The sequence below is a fragment of the Uloborus diversus genome, chromosome 1, assembly GCF_026930045.1.
Source record: "Uloborus diversus isolate 005 chromosome 1, Udiv.v.3.1, whole genome shotgun sequence".
Classification (NCBI taxonomy): domain Eukaryota; kingdom Metazoa; phylum Arthropoda; class Arachnida; order Araneae; family Uloboridae; genus Uloborus; species Uloborus diversus.
Genome location: NC_072731.1, coordinates 218,311,767 through 218,318,308, shown reverse-complemented (window position 1 = coordinate 218,318,308; position 6,542 = coordinate 218,311,767). Strand labels below are relative to the sequence as shown.

The following is a 6,542-nucleotide window of genomic DNA, read 5'->3' as shown; positions in this document are numbered from 1 at the left end:
TAGGGGCATAACTGTAGAAAACCTTGATTGAACGCATTCCCATCGAAGTCGGTGCAGTGACACGGAGCCCGGATACAAATTCCGAGCCCATTCCGACAGACACACTTTTCCAGACAGACCACTGCAGAGCTGACGCATTGACGCAAGAGTTAAATAACAATCGCACAAAAAAAAAAAAAAAAAAAAAAACGAGGACTGGTGAGAAGCGATTCCTTAGGAGCGTACACTGACCCCCGCCTCCATTTCCAAAAATCTTTCTTTTTTTAAAAAATGGAATAAGGTCTTTCGGCTCGGTCCTTTCTGCGCGCAATCGATTCACCGTCTAGACGGTCGTCTAGACGGCCATTGTGCCCGCATATGTGTACTCGTACTCGTACCACCCTTCCCTTCCGATGCGATCGATCGCTTTGCTCAAAGCGAAGGTAGGCGCAGCGCCGGAGAGCAGCCCTGTGTCCGTCCGCGGCCGCCATGTTCGGAGGTAAGATCACCCACGTTTTTTTCTCCCTGTCAGAAAAAAAAAATATTTTAGCCTTATATTTATGTCTGGGAAATTGTGTGCCATCCGTTCTTTTTTGTGTGATCTAAAATTTTTCCTCCCCCATCCGCGATTTGTGTGTCTGGCCGAGTTTTGTTTGTTTTTGTTTCGGTTTTCCCACGTGCGCTATTTGTTTTTGTTTTGTTTTGATGTTTCGTGCTCGTTTTGGCTCCGAATAATTGCATTCGTTCATCGCTGATACCTAGATAAGAGACAGTTTTAGTTTGTTCTCATTCTCCGCGTAAAAGTTTTTGTTCGTTTTTTTATTTTTTTCAATTGGAAAAAAAAGAATGAAAGATAGGAAAAACGGAAATTGTGAAAATAATTAAATAGAAAATAAACAGACAGTTGCATTAGGAATTTGCATCAGACCACCCGTAAAGTTATAATTGCTTTTAATATAAATTTTAATACTCATGGATGGAAAATACATGATTCATTTATTTTATTTTGTCCCATTTGGTGAAGTCATTGCTTTGCTTTTTTTTCTAAGTTATTAAAAGCAGGAAATCTACCTTTACATTGTTTTGTCTTATTTGTAAGAAGATATTTCTTTGCCGTTTTCAAAGTTTATTTTTAAAAAATAGTTGCATCTTTACTTTGTCAAATTTTGTAGAAGACATTGCTTTTCATTTTTCGAAGTTTATATTTAAAAAAAAAAATATTTTTGCTTTATATTGTCAAATTTAGAAGATGACAACGCTTTTTATTTTTCAAATTTATTTTAAAAGAAAAAGTAACTTAATTTTATTTTGTCTCATTCGTAAGAAAACATTTATTTTCATTTTTCAAAGTTTATTAAAGGAAGGAACCGTATTTTTATTTTATTTTGTCTCATTTGCTAGAAGACCCTGCGTTTTATCTTTCAAAGTTTATTTAAATCGAAATCGTATCTTATTTTTATTTTGTATCATTTGTAAGAAGACATTTCTTTTCATTTTTGAAAGTTTATTTTAAAAAAAAATCATATCTTTATTTTATTTTGTCTCATTTGTAAGACGACATTTCTTTTCATTTTTCAAAGCTTATTTAAAAAAAAATGAGTCCTCTCTGTACATTGTCACATTTATCAGTAAACATTGATTTTCATTTTAAAAAGTTTATTAAAAAAGAATCATAGAAGCCCATATGTATCATTTTAGAAGAGGGTTAAGAAAATTAATGTACTTCAAAGCTAGTATTCAAACATAAAAGAAACTTTTACCTCTTCAACTTCTGTTTGGAAAGAAATAAAAAACATTTCCTGTTTTAAAATTCAGATGAACTTTTAACCATTTTAAGGAAATTCATAGTTTTGTTTCTTTAGAAGACAGGCGGAAATATATCATCTAAAATACATTGTTATTATTCTAATAGCAAAATCAATGCAGATTATAATTAGAGAATTTTTAAAGTCAAATACTTTTTATAATAGTCATTCATTAATGGCTTATACTGAAATATTTTCAACAAGATGTTTGCTCTAATTTTAGTAAAACAATTGACAGTACCAATGTCTAGAGGGGGGCTCAAACGCTCAAGCTTCCCACCCCCACCCTATGTGTGCTCATGAAAGAAATCGCATCATTGAGGGCTTGATACGATTCAAATAGATCATTTGAATTCCGTATGAGTCAATGAAGTTTCTGCCTTCTTCAATGCGTAAAATATTGAGAAAATAATTGTTTTTTACACAACGTTATCGTAAACAAGGGCGACCCGGTGCAATTCCTGAGCACTACATTTCTTGGAGTAAATAATTATCACTTATCTTTTATTGAAAATAAAATTTATGAAAGATGAAGTATTGCATGTATTCCTAGAACACTCAAACTTTTCTGTATTTGTATTTTTTTTATTGTTGTTCCATAGTTTTATTATTTCAGCACATTTTATAGTTTATTTAAAAGTTTAAAATTTATTTTGGCAACACTTTACTTTTTTTAAAAAAAATATTATTTTAAAGTGAACAGGCGTCAGTGTCAGTGTCTGTTAAATTTCAAGTTACACGCTTCTTGTTGTGTGTGTGAGTTTTGGAAAAAATAAACGCTTTTTTATGTATGATAACTATATCTCAAGTAGCCATATCATGCACTCCAAGCATGTCTCGCTGCATCCAAGCCGTTATAGCAGCAAAAGGCGGAGTTACTAAACATTAAATAATTATTTTTTTACTTATTTATAGTATCGACCAGAAAGTATTTTATGTTTAATATGTTTAATTCATATTTTAAATAAACTTTAAAATGTGTTCACATAATAAAACTATGTTACAACAATAAAAATCCATAAAAAAAACAGAACAGTTTAATTGAGTACAATAATTTGGCCACCCTCTGCATGTTATCAGTTTTGGAATATAACGATAATAATGAAGATGATGTTGAAATTGTGAATGAAAATTCATAAGTTTCATTGGTATTCATTTCAAAGAAAAACAATTCATTAAATTTTATATTTCATGTGTTTGTTAATTTACGTTTTAAGCAATAGATTGCAATTTTTGTATGTAAAATTTCATGTACAATAGCACATTGCATGTAAATTGTATAATTTTTGTAATAGTAGGGGAATGTGGGGCAAAGCAACGCCAAAATGAAATGGTGAAATATTTACTCTGCTTTTAGCGCCGCTCATCTGATAATATTTTAACCATGTAGTAACACATGTAGTCTATTCCAATCAGGAAAAAAATACCTCTGAAGTCCAAAGCATATAATGATACATGCAAACTTCAAATATTCAAATATCGATACTCTAATTGTAATATTTTGTTGTAAGTCAAAAATAATTTTAGTAATTATCAGATGATAAAGTTCTTGTTATTAACATTTTTAATTTTAATTCAGACCTACAAGTATTCGGTGCAGTATTTATTAAGTCAAAAATATTAAGCTTTTTTGCATTTTATATATTTTGCTCAATTAGTCAAATGCATGCAAGGCAAAGTGGATGGGGCGAAGTGAAATAGGTCGATTCGTTAACTCACTCACTCATTTACTAAATCACTTACGTATTTATTTATTAATTTATTTTTTTCGCTCCTTCATTGAATAATTCATTTGTTTAGTCTTTCATTCACTTATTTTCTTGTTTGTTCATTATTTTATTCAACCACTTATTTTCCCTCGTATATTAATTAATTAATTTATTTATTATTGGTTCATTATATTTAGTTTAGTAATTTCATCCTTTCATTTACTCATTCCATTGATGAAAAATACATTTTACAATCGAATAAAAACTATTAATTTTAAAATGTGTCATTTTTCACTTTGCCCCATGAAAAAAAAGCTGAAAATTTTCCATTTTTTTTCGAAGACACAAATTTACTGCCAAAATAAAAAATAACGTTTCAATGCTAGTTTAATAATGAAACACATTGTTTTTTTGTTTATGTACTGAAATTTTTAAAACAAATTTCCAATTTGTTCGTTTTGACAAAGCTAAAAGATCCGAGGCGGCTAAACAAATTAGATAAAATGAAAATCCTATGGTTTTGCATATGTTTGTTACATGAAATTTTTATGAAGATGTAATAGAATTGATACGTAATGTGAGTACCTATTTTATTTATTAAAAAAGAATTATTTTAAATTAAAGATTTAGTACAAACATAATGATTTAATTTTAATCATAAAGAAATAAATCCACCAAAGCATGTTATTTGTACTCTTGTGCAACGATGTTTAGGATATTTTTTCTGTAAAAGTAATTAAACTTAGCTAAATGAAATGACTGTTGAACATAATATATGTGCTTATATTTCTATTAATTTAAAATGGGAGGGTTATTTTTATCATGGTAAAAATACTTAAAATTAAACACAATAATAATTAGTTTAAAGCAAATACCAACGATATTATACTTTCTTTGCAAATACTATGTCATGTCAACAGTTAGTAGCAAAGGATAACACAAGGTCAAGAAGGCAAGTTTAATGAACATTGTAAAAACATCTTACATCCAAAGTTGCGCTTCACTGTCAACAAATTTTAAGCCTTTCTACTGATTTAAGATGGCAACTTTTTAATCTGAGATTTTGTTCTGGGCAGCACTTTCCGCTTACCCGTCCACCCCACCCCATTTTTTTTTAATGAAGCAAATTGCAATATAACATATTTTGTAAAATAGCAAACATTTTTATTATTGAATTTAATGAACTGTTTCATTAAAAATATTATTCTTTATAAAATAAATATTTAAATATTTTTAAAAAATATACCTCTTTGGAAACATTTGTTGTAATACCACGAGAAGTTTTTAAAGAACAAAAACTTAAACCGAAAAAAAAAAGAAGAAGAATCTGGTCTCTAAATTTATATTAATGGGCTATTTCACAATATTTTGTCCAAATGTAGAATCCGCAGGAAGTAAAAGTAAAAATAAAATTGATAAATAAGTTTTTTCCGCTTTTTTTTCAAGAATTTATACTTAAAAAAAGTCGATTTCAATTAAAGTACAAAAGCGATTAAAAGTAGATAATCCATTTGAAGCCTTGTATCTTTAAAACAGAACACTATGTTTAAAAAATAAAATTATAAATAAAATTTCAAATCGTTCTTTGATTACAAAAGCTTCATCAGAACCACATTGATTTTTTATTTTAAATATCTGTTATTTATTGTAATTGCATGAAACTTACTGTCACAAGAAAATCTTATTGTTTCATACATTAAGGTTTTTAAAACGATAAACGTGGCTGTTAAGTTTCTTAGAAAGAAACCTTTTAAAGTTTTACGTTAGTGCTTGTTGCTATGCATCCATTAATTCTTCTTAGCGGCATTTGCTTTCAAAACATTGAATTCCGATCCAAACTTTATTTCAAGCGGCGCAAGCATTTTACTCTAAGTTTATTTTAAGTGTAGTAAAAGTATTTTAATGCTGAAATGCACATTGTTAAAAAAATATATATATATTTACACTGTTTTTAATGCTGATTCGCTGCTACAGGTCCCTCGCGGCTCCGCTTTCCAGCATGTAGGGTGTAAATGCAATGAAAACAACTGCGCATGGGATGTACTTTTAAAACACACTCGACCCTTTTATCATGAAGGTTTGATTTGAACTGGAACTTTGATTTACAAAATCAAAATCTAAATCTTTTCACATTAAACATCAACTTTTAATTTCTATTTTTCTTAAGTTTTTAGATAGTAAAAACAGTCTATTTTTTGAATGAAAACCAGTGCTATAATGAATGGCTTACCACCATTTGGCGAGATCTAACAAGTTTTATTTCTAAACTACTTCACGGTTTTAAACACGGTTTTATTTGATTTTATAACGAATGAAAGAATTTTATGAAATAATAATAATAATTTTAAACAACTGTTATAGCAACAATAACAACGATAAAAATACTGATAAACACAATAATAATGACAATGATAATTATGATAATGGTAATGACAACAACAGCAATAACAATGGTAAGTACGATAATAATAACAACAATAATAATAACAACCGCAATCATAATAATACTACTAATAATAAAAACAACAACGATGATGTTGAAGATAACGTTAACAACATTAATAGTAATACTATAAAAAATAACAGTAATAATAAAACACTCATTATTTAATATTTCATTCTATACGCAGATATTGTACAAAAACTAATTTAGAGAAAATCTGGTAAAAAAAATGTAACTTTTATCAATTCGCATTATATTCTTTAACTTAATTTTGAGTTCTACTCCCATATTTCTCTCATCCTTACTTTTAATTAATTTCTTTAAAAAAGAAATATTTTGGTAGTTTTGAACACTGCCTCTTATTATTTCATGTGAATATATTTTGCACAGATAATAATTATCGTGTTCTAAGTTGTTTGATGATATTTTTTCTTTATATAATGAGGAAGCTACTTTATTTTTTTATTTAAACTCCTTTATTAAACTATTTTGGGTGAGGTATTCCTTACTGAATTAAAGAGCAGATTTTTTCAATATTTATCATAACGAAGCATATTTCAATTATGTTTTGCAACGGATTTTTCTGATTTGTTTATGACTGATCTT

At 28.4% G+C, this 6,542-nt stretch overlaps 1 long non-coding RNA gene across 2 annotated transcripts in view; it reads left to right on the top strand.

The window, feature by feature from the left end:
• The first annotated feature begins 425 nt into the window (after nucleotides 1–425).
• Nucleotides 426–6,542, top strand: part of LOC129234166 (uncharacterized) — a 127,323-nt gene continuing 121,206 nt past the window's right edge. The window contains exon 1 of one of the 2 annotated variants that reach the window (XR_008581531.1): nucleotides 426–478. This is a non-coding gene — a long non-coding RNA (uncharacterized LOC129234166). The remainder of the gene's footprint in view (nucleotides 479–6,542) is intronic. The other variant, XR_008581532.1, reaches the window with a different exon arrangement.